Genomic DNA, 23983 nt, shown 5'->3' with positions numbered 1-23983 from the left:
GTACTTGCAGGGAAAGAAGACAGGTGGCCATGGAGGGGCCTCTTGATGGACTTTTAATGAGCAATTTGGCTTTCATCTTATGGAAAGTGAAACCCACTCCAGTCCAGTATGGTCTGCCAAGAAGATCCTGCTAGAAAGCATTTTGATGGATTGCTGGGGGTGAAGTTTTAGGTAGCCAAAAGGAAGATGTTATAATCACCCTAGTTGAGAGGACCACAGTGGAAGTGGAGGTCATGGATGAATACATGATGCCAGAGGATGCCACGGGTCACTCACATCACCTGTTATTTTGCAGCCTGAGATAAGACTTTGGCAGGGGACTGGGTGGAATGACAAGGTCCCCAGACCACACCTGCTCTGCCACATCCTTCTGTGATTTCTGGCTAGTTACAGAATCAGCGGGGCTCAGTTTCTGCATCTGTAGAATTGGGAAATAACACCTGGCCCACCTACTCCACAGGGCTTTTGTGAGACTCAAATGAGGTAACAGAGAAAACTGTCCTGTAAGTAATCAAATGCTCTCCAAACAGAAGATATTATTATTCTCAAGGCTTTTATTCTCATCAAATTCCTGATATAACATTTGATTCCCTTTAGTTCACACCTGGAAATAATCTGCATTTTCAGAATGAAAGTAACCTCAGTCCTGCTGGTTTACTGTCCAATCCACAAAAGCTGGTAATGGCCAAAGGGTAGGGAGAAGGTTCAAAAGAAAATATAGTACCACCGTATAGGTTAAGAAGCAGCATAGGAAGAAAATCCATGCGCTACCTCTTTTTCTTCTAGAACAGAAATAAAAAGGTGCCATGTCTTTTTTGGGGGAAATCTTCCAGCATCTGCTCCCATATTTTAATTTTTCTGTGGCTCAGGAGAAGACAGAGGCTGCTAGGCTGGGTTCACCTTTGCCCTGGCTCTCATCTTCTGGGTTCTTATCAGATGTGAGCTTGGCCAGGTGATCTCGGCTGCAGGCTTGCCTTTCTCCTGCACTGCTGATTTTCCTGTTTGCCCATAATTCTCAGGGTCAGACCTTCCCATGCAGTGCTGAAGCTGACAAATCTAATCTCTCAAGCAAGCAGGTTATTTTGCTACAAAACCTCACAAAGAATGGGGAGGGACATTTCTCTTGGCTTGAAATTTTAAGCTACTTTGAGTCCAAACTCACAGAGCGTCTCTATGATTTTCTTCGAGGGGGCCTAAGGGCAAAAAAGAAGGGCTTTCTGTCTCTTATTGAATATCCCCATTTCTGGCCTCAGTCAGACCACTCAAAAAACACTCCCTCCAACTTTTATCAGCTTAAACCTGGCACAGACATGTGGTGTGTGAAAGGATGTAGGTTGTTATTCAGTGCCTCTGGCATATCATGTTAAGATGAAAAACATAAGTTTGCTACTTTAAGGGGAACTGTCAGTCCAAGGTCATCATTCCCCAGCAGGCCACAGAAAGAGCCACACCACAAATAATGTTCTGGGTGTGGGACAAGCGTCTGGTTAGTGTCTCCATTTGGGAGAAGCAAAGAGAACAGCATTTCCTCCAAATACCAGATCAATCATTTAGGGGCAATTCATCTTCTACTAAAATGATCTCAAGTTCACGACTAATAAGACCACAGATGCCTTTTTATGGTTGAGTTACCCACACACAACTCGGCACCATATTCTAGGTCAGGTCACAACTGCGTAATAGGCCTCAAACTTGGCAATTTCATGTTCTTCTGTCTTCTTCTTGCCCAACCCACACTGAATTACACACTGACCAAAGCTCCCCTGGAGTCACATGGAATGAGGATTTGGCTCTAAATCTCCAAATTTGCAGCCCAAAATGGAGGCCTCCCTGGGCCAACTAAGCTTTTCCATTTCACTTCCAGAGGGCTGCCATGCTCTTTCCAGAGCCCTACACAGAATTCACTAGGCTGCATTTTCCTGTTGATGGTCCAGGCTATGCATGTATAGATAGGGGAATCACAGATGGCCCTTAAACTATAAAGTTACCCCCAAATTCAAGAGAAAAATGAGACTCGTTTGTTTACAGAATGAACTTGAACTGCAAGGAGCACAGAGGGAAACAGATCTTAGGAAGAGAGAAGGAAAAGAGTAAATAAAATTTTGTCTTTGTTTCCCCTCTTTTCAAAATCAATTTTGCCAAATTGTTAATTATCCTTGAAAGGATGTGAAGTGCAGTAAGGAGGAAGTCAATGTTAGCATTTCAGATATCCTGGCATATGTCACGTGCGGTCTCTGGGACATCCAAGATGACATGGACTGACACGTCGCTCCAAGCACTGCTCTACATTACAATTATATTTGTGTAATTGATCCATTCCTGGCATGTAAAGCCCTGACCTCTGGGTGCTGAGGGATTAAAATATCAGTCACAGGGTTTAAACTCTTGTCCTTATGTAGGTGGATGTTAACTTCTATTTGGCTGTGTCCCTGGACTTTTAGTTTGCTTAAACAATGTAACACTCAAGTCAAATAGTGGTCTGAGGACTCATTGGGGTTCACTGCTTTCCTTCCTGCCTCCTGATTTGTATCTCATATTTCTATATTACACCATTAGCACTCCACCCTGGGACAACTACTATAGCCATGTACACATGCAGAGCTGAGCTCAGTGTCTCGTACAAAAAGATGCTGAGTGAATGACACTGAGGTGCTTACACCCTTCTTCTTGGGTCCCATCTTTATCAAGAATCCATCCTGCATGTTCCCACTAGATTTCTTTTGCTTAAAAGTCTGTAATGATGTACAGTGGCTTAGCTTTGTGTTATTTGCCTAAGGATAGCTTCATTCAAATCTTTGACCAAAATAATGAATAAGAAGGCGTCACAGAGCTCTGTGATGTTTCACTACAGATGTTCTAATTTCCACCTAAACATGTAGGTCCAGCCTCTGTGGTTTGTTTGTTTATAAGAATCTCAATCAAAATTAATTCAATGTGAATTTATTGATATTCAGAAACTTGAATAAAAGAGGAAAACATTGTTCCAACCTTCAAAGAACTTCCAATCAGATGAGGGTATGTGTGTGCGTATCAGATGGAGGCGGGGGTAAGGGATGGGGGAGTTGGGGAGGTGAGGGGCAGGGGAAGTGTTTGGATGAGTATATAAATAGCCACAGTTTACCAAAGAAGTGCAAAGTGCCTCAGGGTTCAAGAGAGGAGAAAGGTTACATTTGATTGAGGAAGTTCAGAGCAGCTTTATGAAGCAACATATGCCTGCTTCCCACATCACTTCTGACCATCATTCCCATGACTTTCCTCCACAATTTTTTTTTGGAGGTTCTGGCCAACAGCTTATTTCAGCCTTTCCCTTTCCTGACCACAGCACCCACCTGGCCATTCTTCCACCTTCAGCACTTAGCAGATCTTCTCTCTCTTTTGCCAGCTATCCTCCTCAAAAACTCTAACAATCATGTTGTTAACATTGTAGTATGCTACTATCCACTCCAAACTCATTTACCCACTTAAAGAGTCATACCTTAGCCTTCATCACCACTTGAAATTGTTCCACTCCAATAATGCAGACTTTGAAATTTCTCTGTGGTATGATGCCCCTCACCCCTCTTCCATTTCTCTTATCATTTTACATTTAACAAAATTTTTTCTTGTCCACACTGTCATCTTCATTCGGTCCCTTTATCCTTCACCATCTTCTATAACCTCCACCCCAATTTTGTCCTTAGTTATTTTCTTCCTTAGCCTGGAGTTTCTGGTTAGCCTATTAAACAATGCATGTTCTTGCCAGGTAGAATCCATTGACCTGCTGCCGTTATATCTCTGTCAACCTTCAACTGCCTTGCTTCAGTGAGGGCTTCATAGCTACATTTCCAATCCTTTTATTCATCTCTTGAAGACTTGGTGAAACATTTCCAATATCTATGTTTCGGATCTTTACTCCTCTCCTCAAAATTCCCAATATCACCTTTAAGAAAGAATCTTTCCTCTCAACTCATTGAAAAGATGTAGACCAAAGCTGTTCAATAGAATCTCCTATGCTGATATAAATATTCTATATTTGCACTATCCAATATGGTAGCCACTGAGCATGTACAGCTATTGAACACTGAAAATGTGGCTAGTGAGACTGAGGTACTGAATTTTAAATTTTATTTAATTTTAATTAAAATTTAAATAGCAACATGTAGCTAGTGGCTACACTATTGGACACCATAGAGACCAGCATTGTCCAACAGAAATATAATAGTTTCATAAATAATTTCAAATTGTCTAGTAGCTACATTAAAAAAGTAAAAAAAGTAGAAATTAATTTTATATAACTAATATTATTTTCATATAATTAATGTATTTTATTCAACCAAATACTTGAAAATCTTATCATTTTAATATGTAATCAATATAAAATTATTAATGAGATATTTTAATATTGAAACCAAGCTTTCTATATCTGACATATATTTTATGCTTCTAGCACATCTCAATTCTGACACTAAATTTTCATGGAAAATATTTGATCTGTATTAGCTTTCATAAAATTTACAGTTGAAAACATAGATTCACATACCAAGTTGTTCCAAACATACTTAAAAGTTTTCCATTAACTTAATCAAGTATCAGCTTTTTATTTGCAATTTCAATTAATTAAAATTAGATAAAATATAAAAATTTATTTCCTCAGTCACATTGGCTACATTTCAAGTGCTCAATTGCCAAATGTGGCTAGTGGCTGCCATATAGGATAGTGCAGAAAGGATGGTTTGATGTTCTCTCCAGCCTTAAGTCTCTCAATATCTTGGGTCTTGCTCTTCCTTCACTAGGTTGTCTAAGGAGGTCACATCTTGCTTAACCACCCTCATCCCCGCTGCTTCTCTAAACCTTCCCTACCAACCTCAGGATTTTACTTAAATTTACTAATCCCCATGGCCCCCTTCTTATTCCCATCAATGATTCCTCCTTGTCATGATTCCTTCTCCTTTTTGTACCAGTGGCTCTACAGGCCAACAGCATCAGCATCACCTGAAAACTTGTTAGAAGTGTAATTCTCAGCTTCACCCTACACTTACTGAGTGAGAAACTCTATGGGTGGGGCCTGGCTGTCTGTGTTTTCACAAGCCCTCTAGGTCAGGGGTCCCCAATCCCTGGGCCGCACAGCAGGAGGTGAGCGGCAGGCGAGTGAGCAAAGCTTCATCTGCCTCTCCCTATCGCTCCCCATTGCTGGCATTACCGCCTGAACCATCCCTCCCCCCGCCCCCCATCCATGGAAAAATTATCTTCCACGAAACAGGTCCCTGGTGCCAGAAAGGTTGGGGACCGCTGCTCTAAGAATCCTGATCCATGCTACAGTTTGAGAACCACTGGTTTATAGAAAAGTGTACTTGAGGGCTTCCCTGGTGGCACAGTGGTTGAGAATCTGCCTGCCAATGCAGGGGACACGGGTTCAAGCCCTGGTCTGGGAAGATCCCACATGCCGCGGAGCAACTGGGCCCGTGAGCCACAATTACTGAGCCTGCGCGTCTGGAGCCTGTGCTCAGCAACAAGAGAGGCCGTGACAGTGAGAGGCCCACGCACTGCAATGAAGAGTGGCCCCCGCTCGCCGCAACTAGAGAAAGCCCTCGCACGGAAACGAAGACCCAACACAGCCAAAAATAAATAAATTAATTAATTAATTAAAAAAAAAAAAAAAGAAAAGTGTACTTGAAAGACACACTAAAACTAATAAAAGTGTATAGAGTGGTGGCAGGAGACAAAGTGGATGGAAAGAAGGCTAGAAGTGAATTTTTTAAAATATTGTTATGATTGTGGAATCATTTAAATGTTCAACTAAAATTTTCTTAAAAAGAGGAGAATATTTACAATATACTGACGGGCTCTTCCCAACCCCCATTTTGTTCCATTTGGTTTTCGGTGGGGCTTGGACTTTAGTAAATTTTAAAAGCTCTCCAGGTGATTCTATAAAATACACAATTCAATACTTTTTAGTATTCTTACAGAGTTGAGCAAACATCACCTCAATCAATTTTATAACACTATCATCACCACAAAAAGAAACCCCATACCTACTAGCAGTCACTCCAACTGCCCACCAAACTCCCTCCAGACTTTTATTATTTCTTAGGTTTCTCGGACTTAGATTATTTCTTATTTTGTAACAAGCAGTTTAAGAAATAATGCCATTAACCATGATATATTTACGTAAAATATATTTTTCAGACATTCACATTAATTTTGGCAATAATAAAATAAGTCTCTGGGTCATAGTTACTTCCCTAGGCCTAAAACTTTTTAAAATATGTAGAGTATGTGAAGTTTTTGCAAACAATAGTAGTCAAAGCTGCTTTTAACTTGGAGATGAACTGGATCCTCACTGAAGAGAGAAAAGGATCTCCTTATTCCCAACTACTAGTAATAGGTCCAAATTTACACAGAAATAAGTGAGGGAATGCTGAATGAAAGGCCTCCGCCCAAACCAAAAAAAAAAGGGGGGGAAAAAATGGAGTCCAGAAACTTTCTTTGACTCAGACTATGCTGAGTATCCTAGAAAAGGGCAGAGGAAAGCCACTAGGACAAACAAAAGACTGGAATATTTAACTCAGCCTTGACGGGAACTTTCCAAACAGCGCCTTCCTTGATCTCCTAGGGCCAGAGGATGATAAGATGGTTTGTGGGCTCTGGCTGGTGCCACAGGGATGAGAGGTTGCACATGAGCTCCCACCCTCCCCACTCGTCTCTGAGGATGGCTTTGTTCTCCCCAGCCCTCAGGGCTTGTGTTCTGCGGGAGGCTAGGACAGTTTTTGTTATCGACTAGACATATCAGTTTCAATGACAATCATCCTCCTAAAACGTGCACACACACACACACACACACACACACACACACACACACACACGTTATTTCTCTTGATTTCCTCCCTAGCTCTGAAAATGTAAGTTTTAAAGAGAAAGGAAAAAAGATAAGAGTGAGAGAAGAAAAAAACTATATCATCTGGGAAGTTCAGTGATGACCCTAGAACCATCTCTTAACCCACGCCAGGGAGTTTGCTTCTAAAACTATATGTACATAAAGAAATATATTTCCTCAGAGCACGCACCAGGAAGGTTAACGCAGGCTGTGGCATAAAGAATCTTGAGAGGAAAGATATAATAGATATCTTGGGAGGGAAGGGAAATACCACATGCAATGAAATGAAATGAGAAAGGAGGGTGGTAGAGGGAAAAGGAAAAAAATCCCTAGCTAATAACATGTTCTTTCCTTCCTTCTTAACACAATGACACACATGACTTAATGAAGCCAGTGAGTTCTGAGACTGATGTAAAAGTTCCAAAAAAAATACTCCTCAGCAAAGGCCCCTGGGTAAATGGTGTCATTTCTAATTTCTCCAGTTCCCGTGATTTAGAGCAGACCCAGGATCTGAAATTCACACCAGCTCTTTGTGCACCAGGGTCCGGGGCAACCAGGGCCCAGGCCTGGGGAGCAGCAACGCAGACTTCCTATGTGATTTCACCATCGCAGCCCTGCTTTGTCTCACATTTAAAATAATTTGCCAGGTAAAAATAAACTTCTCAGAATCACAGAGTGAAAAATGTACTTAACAATTCAATCCCTGTAAGTTTGGGATTGACAGAGAAAGTGCAGCCGAGGCTAATTAAATTACCCAACATGTATTTGAATGGTGGTTTCACTGGTGAGTTTATTAATTCACATCGTTATCATTGTTATTATTACTGCAACTCTGTAAATTATGCTTTTCATGAGATAGTGAAATGTGCAAGTGAAACGTGCAGGCTCTTAGCTCTCAGACATACCCTGCTTAGCTGTTGGTTTCTCTCCTGAGTACCATTCTTAGAAAGCAAACTTCATTTGTCATAAGTCCCATGTCCCCAGATGGCATGTTCTGAGTTATTTTTGTGTATTACTTTTTGGAAATAATTAAAATCTACCAGTACTTTTCATTTTCCCTCAGCTTTTTCCAGTAATTCTCACGATAGAAATAAGTATGGTTCATGACGCCAGCTCCTTGCAGGGTAGTTTCCCTACACTTAGCTGATTTGCAAAACTCAGTCTCCAGGTTTAAATCCAGTGGAATCAGAACTGCTCTTTACTCCTTAGGGACAATTTATGGTACACATATAGGAGTTTTTGCAGTCCATGTCATTAAAGATTAATTGCCAATTGTATATATGCTCATTTGCCCCCAAATTTGGGGCAAATTTGAGAAGACTTAACTGAAATGAGCAAAATTTAGCTATAAAATATATTAGGCAAGCATGCCAAGTCTTCTTGATTCAAGAAGCGTCTCGCCTTGTGAAAGATGATTCCTAACTCTGGGATAAAACAATTTTGACTCCTAGGTCATGCTCCTCAAAGTGTGGTCTCTGGACCAACAGCATGGGCATCACCTGGGAGCTTGTTAGGAATGCAGAATCTGAAACCAATCCCAGACCTACTGCAGTTATCAACACCCCCAGCTGATTCACACGCACGTTGAAGTTTGAGGAGTGCTCCTAGAGTATGGAGGAATAGAGAGATAAGTCTTCTCATCCCACCCCTCCCCACCAGCAGCATCCTGCCACTATGATTTCCTACAGCAACTCTTGAAATATACTACATTGACAAACTTAGAAATTATACTCTTAATATATATTCCCATAATGAAGAAATTAATGCAATCTACCCAGTATCTATCTCAAAAAATAAACAACATAAATGAAACACCTATTGTCAAGATGGTCTAACCTGCAACTCATGCTGGTTTGGAGGAAAAAATGAAGTGTGTTGTATGATCATTAGATAACTGACCTCATACCCTATAATTCAATCACCTTTAACTCCATGCCCTAGAGATTGCTAATGTTACATAATGAAAAAGTCATCAGGATATAGATGCCTGCAAGACACCACTTCCCCCAAAAAAACTTTTATAGAAAAAAAATAAAAGATTGCATTAAATAAACATTAAAAAGTTTATTCAAATATTTAACATATTAATTTGCAAAGTGAAAAGGCTAATTTCAAAAATACTTTCTTCCCTACCATTAAGGCTTCCTTGAATTTCATACCATGACAAAAGTAGCTTATTCCAGGATCCACTTCTACTGATAACACCGTTGTATATTTATTTGGTGAATCACAGTTACAAAGAACTTTTGCATATAACAATGACATTTCTCTTTTAATTTTCATCTCAAATTAAGAAAAATTGATTTTCTCTCCCTCACTCATAAAACCATTCATGGCAAATAATTAGGTATTTCAATAATCATAAGTATGATAAAATGCTTTGCATTGGAAAGAACTCACTGTAGTTCTTGGCAAAAAAAAAAAAAAAAAAAAAAATTCTAGTTCTTGGAGGAAGGTTCTCACTTAGAATTATTTTCAGCACAGAAAAGTAGCATGTCTAAAAAGGACCATCACTTTACAGAAATAGTTTTCCGGGTGTTTTATACTAACTTCAACCATCTTCAGGGAGATACAAATAAAATGTTTTTCATGTATAGTAACTGTGATCCTCTTCTAAAAACAAATACACACTTTGAGTTTAAAAAATCCCTTGGTGATATGAACAGGAAGAGCTTTCACCATGGTCCTAATGCATTCTGAATTATTGCGGAAGAGCTCTGGGAATCCCTAGCTCCTAGCATAAAAATAGTTGTCCTGCTCCTCCCTGAAACACTTTGCAGAAGACAGTACTTTACTAAAGCAAAAATTCTCTACTGAGATTCATGGATATCTGTGGACAGTATGTTTTGGTTTGTTTTAGAATTGTTTCTAAGATGGTTGCTCTTCATGGCTCCAGCTGATGTTACAGATGCAGCATGGCAATGGGGAAGACCAAGTTCAGGGTGGGGTTATTCTCTGGGCTCACAGCTGAGGAAGAACAAAACTGTGAGGAAAGGCTCTGCAAGATCAAGTTTGTCTGGACGGAGAGAAACAACCTGGAAAGGAGGGAAGGGGAGCATAGGGGTAGGGTGACAGTGGGTGGATGGAGGTGGAAGGGAGGCAGAAGGGAGGAAATTAGCAACAACTTAAGGGAATATGGGGAAAGAGTTGCTGCTCTGGTTGGGGTTAGGGTAGGCTATAAAACAGTGCCCAGGAAGTATCAGAGCTTGTCCACATCTACCACAGGTGAAGGCATCATGGAGGTCTCAACTAGGGAACTTGGGAACTAAATCTAGGTCAAGGACTGCTGAATGGAATCAGAATGAGAGTCACCATCTCAGGGGCGGGTTCTGAGAAGTCTGTCCAAGGAAACATGGTAGGGAGATAAGAGATTTCCCTAGTTGGGGATGGGTTGGAATAAAAAGGATGACAAGCCCCAGAAGGTTGCTCAGGAGTTATAAGACATCAGGGTCTTAACTGAGGGACAAACATCCCATTCTCAGTGACCCCTTTTCTCCAGTGGCCAAAAGCCAGAAAACAATTCAGTGTAGCGCTCTTAAGCAGGCACCACCCTCTTGAATTCCACCAGAACTCCTAATGGAGCTGGAGAAATATTGGCCCATTATAGAACCTGCAGAACACCTAAGAGTAGATTTGAAAAAGCTAAACTGGACTGGGGGTGGGCAGCAGCAGATGCAAAGAGGTGAGGCTATGTAAACGTAAAAGAACAATCCATGTGGGGTAGAGTAGGGTAAAAAGATTCCTAGTCCTGCTAAGCTGAGCTGGGTCTTAAGGAATGTGATAATCATGGGAAGAAGGAAAAAGGAACATTTATTTAGCACACAGATTGTTCTTAGGCACCATGACAGACGCCCACAATAAGCAAAACTGTTGCAATATCCCTGATCTGTACCATAGAACTTAGCTGTGAGGGTAGGGAGAAAGGCTATCTTCTAGAGATTTTAGTACCTTAGAGCTAAAAGACATGTTGGAGATATTATTGTGGATAAAATGGTCATAAGGGATAAAAAGATAACCAAGTAATACAACATGAAAGCATCTTGAAAATTATAAATATGGGATACATATATGAAAATTTATCCTGTGATAGGAAAAATAGAAGTGAAGATTTTTTTGTGTGAGATCCAGTCTAATGGCTTTGCATTCAAAATGCATAATAATTGTTCATATGTCAATCAATCCTTGAAACAAAACTTCCTGAGAGTTGAAATAAGAATACATGACAAGGATCAGAACTCACAGATACTCGGTGTTAAAGAAATTTTAACATTTACCCTATTATTACTGTTAGTTAATATGGCAAGAATCTAGACATTTCAGCATTTCTATGTGCATTTCTAGAAAATATTATGAATGGCAATCCTATACTTTCTGTGTCTGTAAGAATCAAGGTACTATTTAATTCCCAATATTTTTATTACTTTGGATTTTTATCTCTATTAAGTGTTTTTACAGATCTAATTGAAATGCCATCCTCTCCTCTGTGAGGACTTGGTTACTTCTGGGAAGTTAGCCTCCCCTTTCTCAGGGTCCCATGGCCTCTGCTCAGCCCTCTCTTGGAGCACTGTAAGTTATTTACCCACTATTGCATCACCCATTAGGTTTTGAGCAGCTTGATACAGGGACTATGTTAATATATCCTTATAGCCTGGCAGTATGTGGCACACACTATGTAGTCAATAAATATTTGTTAAATAAGTAAATAAAAAAGCAAGTTGAGAGTGTAAGATGTGCATGCTAATTGAAACCAACTGCATAGACTCAAGGCCTGAATCAATTGGAAAGTTTTGAATATCATGAAGATTGGGAAAGATATTTTCATGGGTAACTCTCTCCTCCTGCAAGTGTTTGTTAAGTGTCATCATCTTGCTCTCTTGACCACCCCCACTAAAATTGAGCTCCCCACCCCAGCCCTGCACTCCCATTCCACTCTTACCCTGTTCTATTTTTCCAACAGTATTTATTAGGTTTGCTCATTGTTTTTCTTCCTCCGTGGAATATAAAGCTATGAGAGCAAGAGGGGTTTTTTTTTTCTGTTTTGTTCACTTCTACATCCTGAATGCCTATAACTGGAGCGGAAGCATAAGTAGATGCTCAATGCATATTTGTTGAATAAATGTATTAATGAATAAAAACCTGGTCAAAAGCATTTGCTTTTTGTTTTGTTGACTGGGAAAGTAGACTCAAAGATTTAGATAAGTTTATAGACTTGCATATTTATGGGTTACAAAAAGATGGATAGGATTATCTTATGACCTTCAAGGTGGGCATCAAGTGTCAGAATATATGATGCATCTCTCATGAGGCATTACAAGTCTAATGCAGTGTATTTTGATAAAGATGTTTCATAGGACAGAGCCAGTTCTAATTAAGCTTTAAACAAACAATAATAGTTACTTCTGATGAACAATTTTTAGGCTGAAACCCTCGGGTGCCATATTTTCTCTTGTAAGGGTGTTTTTGCACCAACCATTTTAGTCAAAGGCTTTTACAAAAGTACAACATAAATCATTATTTAGTATTTGTTGTTTTACAGCCATTATTGAGGCCAAATCCATCAAGACGAAGAGAAAGAATGTGCATTTATACCACTTAACGTTTTGTGGAATTTTGGTAAAGAAGTCCGCTTTGTCAAAAATAATTTCCGAATATTGAAGGGAGAACGTGAGTGGGGCAGGGTTTCGGTTGAGGGGTTTGGGGTCCTGTTTCACCCGCCACCGGGGTGGAGCAGATATTCCGGACCCGGAGAGACTGCAGTGTCCTGAGAGGCTGCCTGTCAGGAGGGCTGTCATTTCCGCAGGCCAGAAAAGGGAGCTCGGGTACCTTCCAGCGTGTGAGACCCAGCGCCCCGCTCCCGCTCCCCGCAGGCTTTCGTCCCCGCCATGGCTGAGCTAATCCAGAAGAAGCTACAGGGAGAGTGGAGAAATATCAACAGCTACAGAAGGACTTGAGTAAATCCATGTCAGGGAGGCAGAAACTAGAGGCACAACTAGCAGAAAATAATATCGTGAAAGAGGAACTGGCCCTGCTGGATGGATCCAATATGGTCTTTAAACTTCTGGGTCCCGTGCTGGTCAAACAGGAGCTGGGGGAAGCTCGGGCCACAGTGGGGAAAAGGCTGGACTACATCACAGCTGAGATTAAGCGATACGAATCCCAGCTCCGGGACCTAGAGCGACAGTCAGAGCAACAGAGAGAGACCCTTGCTCAGCTGCAGCAGGGGTTCCAGCGGGCCCAGGCAGCAAAAGCGGGGGCTCCTGGGAAGGTCTGACCCTGTCCTGGAGGGGGTGGGGGGGAGGGGAGGAAATGAGGCAGCTCTAGGGTCTATACTGTAGCTAATAAAATGTGAAAATACCTGGCCAAAAAAAAAAAAATAATAATTTCCATGTCTCTGAGCCAATTCCACAGACACACACTCCTTTCTCTTATCTCATCATCACTATATATGCGAGTTCCCTACCACAGAGCATGGTGCTAGCCACTAAGAATGTCGAAAGCGATCAATCGTGGTCTCTGCTCCACCCTGTTGGGGAGATAGGAACTACCCATAAACAGCACTGGGGAGTCAGGTTGAGGGTCATAGGAGTAGTGCGGACAAAAGAGCCATAGAATTTCAGGGGAAAAAGTGAGAATGAGAGTTGTGGAGGTTATGTTGGAGGAGTTAAAATTTGATATAAATTTTGAAAGAATTTTACAAAATGAAGATGAAAGAGTTTTTCTTCTAAGCCAGCTGCATCTTCTAACTGGTCTTCTGGTTTACGGGGGTAAAATCTTCAGTCTCATTGCTTCTTGATTTTTTTTCCCTACAAAATAGCTGTGAGTACACTCCGCCTCCAATGTGCTGACTCCCTGAATTGTTTTACATGATACAAATTTCTAATTTAGGAAAGTTGGAATTTCTTCTCATGTTAACTAAGTATGCTGATCATATCATTTTAATCAAAAATAGAATTTTAAGGCAAAACTAGTTTGTTTTCAGTGGCTTCCATGTGACCATCCAAATGTGAGAGGATTTTATTTTCCCAAATACAGACTAAAGCATATTTTAAAGGATAATTCATTAGTATTTAAGAAATCTTTTCTAGGATGAGCCCCAAATTTTGTTTTTACTCGTTTTTTCAAATAAACTCATTTTTTGGTTTTTTTTTTTTTTTGCATAGTAAAGGTGGTATGAGTAAAATATAAAAATACAGAAATGCTTTAAAAGTCTTTGATCCCACTTCATACTCACTGCTAATATTTTGGTAAGAGTAAGCAGCATTCAGTTATTGAATGTATGCTTGGACCCCAAATGACACTTAAGTCTGTCTTCATGGGAGCATTACAAAGTAAGCATTAATGTTTACTTTGAGAATTTGAGTGCTGCTCCCCAGCTTTTCTTTCTTAATCCCTCAGATGAAATATTTCTTAACCTTCTTTATAGAGGAGCATCTAAAAATGGTGCATGTTCATTGTTGCGAGCATTCCCGACTGGTGAATAGATAAATGGATCATCCCGTTGTCCTTGCACCTGCTTGAGACGGTCCTAACGTGCTTTGCCAGAGTGTAGTGGATGCATCTGCTTTACAAGTTAACCGGCAGAATTTGTTTATAAACCCACTGAAGAGCTAAATGAAGCAAACTGCATTATCGTGGTTGCTAATTACATTTCATCTCAGCGGAAAGCTTATTACAGATACAGCCTGAAAACCTGACTTTTTAATTTTGTTTACATCCACTTCTACTTCTACTTCAGACCCTGGAAGATGGGTTTTTTTTCCCCCCCCCTAAAACTGAGAAGGAGAACTAAAGCAGTTAACTGAAGCAGGCTGTGGTTATTGATTAATATCTCCTCAACCATGTTTGTTAATAAGAAAAGGCCTTTACGACTGGTAGAGATTGGTATTACTATTTGTATTAACGGACTCCTCAGACATCCAGAATGTATGGATGTCTTTCACTTTCCTTTAACTCACCAGTTCCTGAGCAAAGGTTATGTTTCTTATAGACGCAGCAACATGACCGTAAGGGCAAAACACACTGATACCCCCAAACCACAGATATCTGAACAAGCCACATTCTTAACACTGTGATGTCAGCTGAGATGTGCTCTCCTCCTTTTTCATCAAAATGAAGTTATGCCCAACATTTCATTAACTGATAGCTTGCTGAGTATTCAGGAATGGCAGGACCTGTGCTGGTCTCAGCTCCATTGCTGGTTGATCCTTCCCATATTTCCCCTAAAAAGCAGTTTCTCCCTCCACCATCTCCATCAATCCACAAAAGTGAAAGATTATCATTACCCACTACCTTCTAGAAAAGTCACCTACAAAATCACCATACTGTACAGTGACCCTGAATCTCTAGGCTATTTAGATTACTACAGGCATAACTCCTTTAATTGCACTTCACTTTATTGTGCTTCACAGATAATTGCGGGGTTTTTTTGTTTTGTTTTTTGTTTGTTTGTTTGTTTTTATAAATTAAAGGTTTGTGGCAACTTTGCATCGAGTGTCTGTTGGCACCACTTTTTCCAACAGCATTTGCTCACTCTGTGTCTCTATGTCACATTTTGGTAATTCTCACAATATTTCAAACGTTTTCATTATTTTTATATTTGTTATGGTGACCTGTGATCAATGATCTTTGATGTTGCCATTGCAAAGGCTCAGAATGGTTAGCATTTTTTAGCAATAAAGTATTTTTTAATTAAGGTATAGACATGATGCAATTGCACACTTAATGGACTATAGTATGATATAAATACAACTTTCATAAGTACTGGGAAACCAAAAATGCGTGTGACTTGCTTTATTGTAATATTCACTTTATTGCAGTGGTCTGAAACCAAATCTGCAATTGTCTCAGAGGTATACCTGTATACTCATTTACAGTTTTCTCTCTGATAAAATTAGAATCCCCCATATTTGTGTATTATGGTTACTTCCTCCTTGGCTTCTCCATTCTACGATGCCTATAGCAGCTACCTCAGAAGATTATCATATCCGTACAATGGTGACAGACACATCAGGCACTGAATTTTGGGGACATGAATGACAGAGGTCTTCTTATTTTCTTCATATATCTCCCTAGACAGCAATTTTAAAAGTCTGTGGGGGTTCACTTCAAGAGGCCCATGGGGTCAAAACTATTTTCATAAAAATAGTAAGGCATCTTCTGCCTTTTTTACATTGCTGACCTTTGAACTGATGGTACAAAAGCAATGGTTGGTATAAGTGCCAGTGCCTTAGTCCAAATAGAAGCAGTGGCACCAAATTGCTAGTAGTCGTATTTTTCTTTACCATGCACTTGCAGGAAAAAAAAGTCAGTGTCACTTAAGAATGTCTTTGATGAAGTAGTAAAAATCACTTTATTAGATCTCAACCTTTGAATATGCTTCTTTTCTTTCTTTATTTATGGCTGCATTGGGTCTTTGTTGCTGCGCTCGGGCTTTCTCTAGTTGCAACGAGCAGGGGCTACTCTTTGTTGTGATGCACAGGCTTCTCATTGCGGTGGCTTCTCTTGTTGTGGAGCACGGGCTCTAGGCACACGGGCTTCAGTAGTTGTGGCACGTGGGCTCAGTAGTTGTAGCTTGTGGCCTCTAGAGCGCAGGCTCAGTAGTTGTGGTGCATGGGCTTTGTTGTTCCGTGGTGTGTGGGATCTTCCCAGACCAGGGCTCGAACCTGTGTCCCCTGCATTGGCAGGCAAATTCTTAACCACTGTGCCACCAGGGAAGTCCTGAATATGCTTCTTTTCAGTGTGACAAAATGGTAAGTATATATAAAGCTCTTTTTGCTGCATAGTGAAGTACAACATGCATCTGTGAAGATATTTGAGTTGAGAGCTAAACTAGCTGGGTTGTTTGTTTTTTTTTTTCATAGAATGCCACTTTTGCTTGAAAGAATGACTGACAAACCATGCTTATTCAGACTTGGGTATTTGGCAGACATTTTGTCAAAAATGAACAAAGTGAGCTCGTCACTTCAAGGAAAACTACTGACAGTATTTGTTGCCAACAATAAAATTTGAGCTATTGAGCAAAAATTAGAATTTTGGAAATTCGTATCTGCCACTGTGAGCTTGACAGCTTCCCAATACTTAAAGGCTTTTGGGATAAGACTGGCATGATATTAATGAATGTGATTTGTTGATACTGTATTATAAAATGTATTAACATTTAGAAACTCTGTATAACTCAGTAAAGCAACATTTTCCAAATGACCAATGCATGATGTTACAAAATAAGACATGAGTAAAAAGATCCATTCGAAGTATAAATATCTAAGTCCATCTGAATTAATATGTTGTTTAAGGCTAAAGTTTCCTTATTGATTTTCTGTCTGATGATCTATCCATTGATGCAAGTCTGGTATTAGAGTCCCCTACTATTATTGTATTGCTGTTTATTTCTCCCTTTATTCTGTTAATATTTGCCTTATATATTTAGGTGCTCCTATGTTGAGTGCATGAATATTTACAAATGTTAAATCTTCTTGTTAGGTTAACAACTTTATCAGTATGTAATGTCCTTCTTTGTCTCTTATTACAGTCTTTGTCTTAAAGTCTATTTTGTCTGAAAAAAGTATAGCCACTCCAGCTTTCTTTCAGTTTCTATCTGCATGGAATATCTTTTTTCATCCCTTTATTTCAGTCTGTGAGTGTCCTTACATCTAAAGTGAGTCCCTTGTAGGCAGCACATAGATGGTTTTTTTTTTAATCCATTCATATGTCGATTGATTGTAGAATTTAGTCCATTTGCATTTAAAGTAATTGTTGATAGGTATATGCTTATTGACATTTTGTTGTTTTCTGGCTATTTTTGTAGTTCCTCTCCATTTCTTTTTTCTTCTCTTGCTCTCTTTCTTTGTGATTTGATGACTTTCTTTAGTGGTATGCTTATATTCTTTTCTCTTTATCTTTTGTGGCTTTAATATAGGTTTTTGCTTTGTGGTTATCATGAGGCTTACATATAACGATTATTATCTATAAGAGTCTATTTTAAGTCGATAACAACTTAAGTTTGATCCCATTGTTAAGCTCAATATTATTATTCTCTCCCTTCTTTTATGTTTCTGATGTCACATTTTACATTTTTTAATCTTGTGTATCCCTTAACTAATTATTGTAATCATAATTATTTTTTACTAATTTTGTCTTTTAACTTTCATACTACATTTATAAATGATTAATCCACTACCTTTACTATATATTTACCTTTCCAGTAAGATTTATTCTTCTTATGTGTTCCTTTAACTAACTAGTGCCCCTTCTTTTCAGCTTAAAGAAGTCCCTTTAACATTTCTTGTAAAGCCAATTTAGTGGTGATGAACTCTAGCTTTTGCCTGTCTGGAAACATTTTTATCTCCCCTTTATTTCTGAATGATAACTTTGCCAAGTAGTATATTCTTGGTTGGCACTTTTTTTTTTCTTTCAGCATTTTGAATATACTGTGCTACTTTCTTCTGGCCTGCAAAGTTTCTGCTGAAAATATGCTGATAGTTCTATGTGGGTTCCTTTGTATATAAGAAGTTGTTTTGCTGCTTTTAATATTCTCTACTGGTCTTTAACTTTTGACATTTTAATTATAACATGTCTTAGTGTGGGTCTGTTTGGGTCCATCTTATTTGGAACTCTCTGGGATTCCTGGATCTGGGTGTCTGTTTCCTTCCTCAGGTTAGGGAAGTTTTTAGCCATTATTTCTTCAAATAAGACTTCTGCCCCTTTTTCTCTCTCTCTTTCTCTTCTCCTCTAGAGCCCTCTGATGTGAATGTTAGTTCATTTGATGTTGTCCCATAACTATTGTACCCTATCTTCACTTTTCTTCATTACTTTATCTTTGTGCTCTTCTGATTAGGTGAGTTCCACTGGCTTGTATTCGAGTTGACTGGTCCTTTCTTCTGCTTCATCTAGTCTGCTCTTGAACCCTTCTACAGTAGTGTATTCTTCAGTTCAGTTATTGTATTCTTCAGTTCTGTGACTTCTGTGTTGTACTTTCTTATATTTTCCATTGCTCTGTTAAAGTTCTCATTGTGTTTAACCATTCTTCTCCCCAGTTTGGTGAACGTCTTAATGACCATTACTTTTAACTTTTATCAATTACTTATCTCCATTTCATTAAGGATTTCTTTCTGAGATTGTGTGTTGTTCTTTCATTAGGAACATATTCCTCTGTTTCTTGCTTGACTCTCTGAGTTGGTTTCTATACAGTAGATGAAACAACAACCTCTCCTAGTCTTGAAGGAATGGCTCCGTGTAGGAGATAAAACTTGTCTTCCAACCCTGCCTTAGCTCTTGGTTTCTCTCAAACCTTTGTACTTGTCCAAGCAGGCTATTATATTTTAAATAGCTCCCAATAGTTGAGGATGTGCCAAGACCTGTTAGTGTCCCAAAGAGGAGGATCTCAGCACCTAGATTCAGGCTGACTAGAAGCTAAACCTTTAAGCATCAGCTTTTAAAAGTATGCAAATATATACAGTTCTGTGGCACCACAAGTATAAGCCCCACTGGCCACCAGCACCAGATAATATGCAAGTATCTCCTGGGTTGCAGTCAGAGATCAGAGCTCCAGACAATTGTATAAGCTCTTTTCTGGGTGATACCAGTGAGCTGGATCAAGACAGAGGGAGAGTGCCCAGATGACATCTATAGTCTATATTCCTTGAGAGCAGCTCTGGAAGAGCTACCCCTCAGGCCAAGGCTCCAGGACAAGCAAAGAGGCCTCCTTCACAGAAAGACTGGCGAATGTGCCCCAGTCTACTATTTGTGCAGTGCCCTAGGGTGGTAGCCTGCAAAGAACCATCTTTCATATTGCCACAGTCCTGTGGAAGCCAAGAATGCAAGCCCTCCCCAACCCCCAGCCACCAGAGCCAGGTGATCAAGGGACATTCCCTGGGCAGCAGCCACAAAAACCGGGATACCAGATATAAAAACCAAGGCCCCAGACACATGTAAATCTCCTCTGCAGGAGACACTGGTGCTCTGGAGTGTGGCAGAGGGTGAGTGCAAATATAATGCACACCTTCCAAGATCTCTGGAAATGATTAGTAAACCCCAAGATGTGTATTTAATTAGAAGCCTGTCCCTCAGGCCACAGTCATGATAATTAACTAATATGCCTCCTTCATAGACAAACCAAGCTCCTGGGTCTGCTGTCTCTTGCGGTGCCCTGGGGGTGGTAGCTGTTTAATAACTCTTTCTCCTTTGGTTATAGTCCTGTGGGACCCATGAACAGAAGCCCCACTGGCCACCAGAGCCAGGCAAGGTAGAGGTGTCTCCTGGCAGCAGTCGCAAAATTTGGAGCACCAGCCAGGGGTAAGAGCTCTTTTCAGGGTGATATCAATTATTACAGTCCCATGGGACCAGGAATGCAAGATCCCCTGGCCTCCAGAGCCAGGAGATCAAGAGGCATCCCTTAGGTGGCAGCCACAAAAATCAGATGTGTAAGAGTAGATACTGGAGCATGGCAAAGGGAGAGTGCAAAGATGGTGCTCATCAGATATTTACGAAACATTCCATCCAAAAGCAACAGAATACACAGTCTCCTCAAGTGCACATGGAACATTTTCCAAAATACATCATATGTTAGGTCACAAAACAAGTCTTAATAAATTTAAGAGGAGTGAAATTATATACAATCAACTTTTATAACGACAGTGGTATGACACTAGAAATTAATTACACAAAGAAAACTGGAAAATTCACAAATTATTTGGAGATTAAACAACATACTACTGAACAACCAATAGATCAAAGAAGAAATCTAAAGAGAAATAAAAAAGTACCTTGAGACAGATGAAAATGGAAATGTAACATAACAAAATTTATGGGATATAGCAATAGCAGCTCTAAGAGGGAAGTTCATAGTGCTAAATGCCTATCTCAATAAACAAGAAAAGTCTCAAACAACCTAACTTTATACCTCAAAGAACTAAAAAGAGAACAAACAAAACCCAAATTTAGTAGAAGGAAGGAAATAACAAATATTAGAGCAGAAATAAACAAAATTGAGACTAAGGAGAAAATAGAAAAGATCAATGTAAGAAAACAACTCCATTTACAATTGCATCAAAAAGAACAAAATACCTAGGAATGTATTTAAACAAGAGGTGAAAGACCTATACATTGAAAACTGCAAGACATTAACTAAAGAAATTAAAGAAGACAGATAAATGGAAATATATTCCATGTTTATGAATTCAGAGAATTAATACTGTTAAAAATGTCCACACTGCCCAAAGCAATATACAGATACAATGCAATCTCTATCAAAATTCCAATGCCATTTTTCACAGAAATAAAACAAAAATCCTAAAATTTGTATGAAACCATAAAAGACCCCATATAACCAAAGCAATCTTGAGAAAGAAGAACAAAGATGGAGGCATCACAGTTCCTGATTTCAAACTATATTACAAAGCTATAGTAATTAAAACAGTGATATTAGCATTAAAAAAGACATAAATCAATGAAACTGAATGGAGAGCTCAGAAATAAACCCACACATATATGGTCAGTTAATTTATGACAAAGGAGTCAAAAATATACAATGGGGGAAAGAACAGTCTCTTCAATAAATGATGTCAGGAAAATTGGACACCCACATGCAAAAGAATGAAACTGGTTTACTATCTTACTCCATACATAGAAATTAACTCAAAATGGATTAAAGGCTTGAATGTAAGACATGAATCCATAAAACTCCTAGTAGAAAATATAGGCAGTAAGCTCCTTGACATAGGTCTTGACAATGACTTTTTGAATCTGACACCAAAAGCAAAATCAACAAAAGCAAAAATAAACAAGTGGGACTGCATCAAACTAAAAAGTTTCTGCACAGTGAAGGAAATCATCACCAGAATGAAAAGGCAACCTACTAAATGGGAGAAAATATTTGCAAGTCATATATCTGATAAGGGGCTAATACCCAAATATATAAATAATTCATACAATAGCAAAAAAAAAAAAAAAAACCCAAACAATCTGATTAAAAAGGGCAGAAGATCTAAATAGGCTCCTCAAAAAATTAAAAATAGAACTACCTTATAATCCAGCAATTCCACTTCCTGGTATTTATCCAAAGACAACTAATTCAAAAAATATATTTACAATAGCCAAGGTATGGAAACAAGCTAAATGTCCATCACCAGACGAATGGTTAAAGAAAATTAGGTATATTTATATATATATACACACATATATATACCATGTATTTATATATATACATATATGTGTGTGTGTGTATACACACACACAGACACACACACACACACACAATGGAATACTACTCAGTCATAAAAAAAAGAATGAAATGTTGCCATTTGCAACAATATGGATGGACTTGGAAGGTATTATGCTTAATGAAATAAGTCAGACAGAGAAAGACAAATACTGTATGATATCACTTATATGTGGAATCTAAAAATTACAACTAACTAGTGAATATAACAGAAAAGAAATAAACTAACATATATAGAGAGCAAACTAGTGCTTACCACTGGGGAGAGGGAAGGAGGGAGGGGCAAGATAAGGGTAGGAGATTAAGAAGTACAAAGTACTATGTATAAAATAAATAAGCTACAAAGATATATATTGTACAGCACAGAGAATATAGCCAATATTTTATAACTATAAATGGAGTATAATCTTTAAAAATTGTGAATCACTATGTTATACACCTGAAACTTATATAATATTGTACATCAACTATACCTCAATTTAAAAAAATGATATATACAACAATGTGCAGCATTCTTTATAATAGCCAAGATATGAAAACAACCTAAGTGCTGTTTATGGATACAGAACTCGTGATATATATAGATATATAGATATAGATACACACATATATATATACATACACACACACACATATATATACAATGTAATATTATTCAGCCGTAAAAAAGAATGAAATCTTGCCATTTGCAACAACATGGATGGACCTCGAGGACATTATGCTAAGTGAAATAAGTCAGATAGAGAGAGTCCGATCTCATATATGTGAAATCTAAATATGTGTGGGTGTGTGTGTGGGGGGTATAACCAACCTCACAGATACAGAGAACAGATTAGATTGGTAGTTGCCAAAGGTGGGGAGTGGGGGGTGGGAGAAATGTGTGAATTTTTTTTCAGTTTAGATAAATTGAATTAAAAAACCACATACACCTACAATGTCACCAGAAATGTACAAGTATACACATGTATTTGAGGTCATATTTCAAACATATTAGGATGGGTACCTATAAGAAGAAAGGAATGGAAGTATCAATAAGGAAGAAAAGAAGAAAAAAACTACCATGAAATCAAAAAAGAAAAGGCAAGGCAAGGATTGATAACAATATTCTGGAAACTCAGTAGTAACAAACTTAATTCTTTCTACCGGATGGCCGGAAAAGAGAGGGAAAATGAAAACTACTACCCCCACATAAATTTCTGAAATTAATTTAATCCCAATTAGGAGTCTGATTTTCTTAAAATAAATCAAATTTTAAATTTAATCTTGAAGCATAAATAGGTAAGAATAAGCATAAAATCTTCCATAAATAGTGAAAAAAATTTATACTGCCAATCATTAAACCAAAAAAGGAAAAGACACATAAGTCTACAAGAATTAACAGAAGATAGTATGGGTTGCAAAATATTGATAGAAATATAGACAGGGAAACAAAGTTCAGAATTGGACCAGAGACTATACTAAATTTCAGAGTATGGAGAAGTTAGCCTTCCTTCTGTCAAAAACCATGTCCTTTACCTATTGTCTCAGAGCCATACACTTCCATTTCATTCTCTGACTTGAAACATGTCCATGATACAATAAGTCAAAAATCCGAGTTGCAGATCAACTCAAATGAATACTTTATTTCTATGATCATTTTTAAAAATAAAAAATAACCCAGAAGGATGTCATCCCCCCTCCCCCTCGCAAAAAAAACAGAAAGAACTACATGCACAAGAATTGAGCAGAACTGTTGTTCTGAGGGAAAACTGTGAGCACCCCCACTCCAAAGTGAAAATCTAAATTTACGCTACTTATTCAATACTTCTCTGACAGCTATGACTATTCACAGAATAAGGAGAGTCTTTGTGTTTCCAGATGATTCACTCGCTTTTCTCAAATGGAGTTGTCCTGGATTACAGTGGAATTCGGCTTAT

General features: G+C 38.7%; 1 protein-coding gene and 1 pseudogene across 3 annotated transcripts in view; one reads left to right on the top strand and one right to left on the bottom strand.

Annotated features, from left to right (window-relative positions):
* The window catches only part of SEM1 (SEM1 26S proteasome subunit), a 306555-nt gene that overhangs the window by 124297 nt on the left and 158275 nt on the right, over positions 1–23983 (bottom strand). The window lies entirely within an intron of this gene.
* LOC309631753 (prefoldin subunit 6 pseudogene) lies at positions 12501–13163 on the top strand (annotated as a pseudogene). The gene has a single exon. The product of its transcript is annotated as a prefoldin subunit 6 pseudogene (transcript).

This window comes from Balaenoptera borealis, assembly GCF_965194805.1.
Source record: "Balaenoptera borealis genome assembly, chromosome: 7".
In the NCBI taxonomy this organism is placed as follows: Eukaryota; Metazoa; Chordata; class Mammalia; order Artiodactyla; family Balaenopteridae; genus Balaenoptera; species Balaenoptera borealis.
The sequence above is the reverse complement of the archived record's forward strand: the minus strand, read 5'-3'. Positions and strand labels throughout refer to the sequence as shown.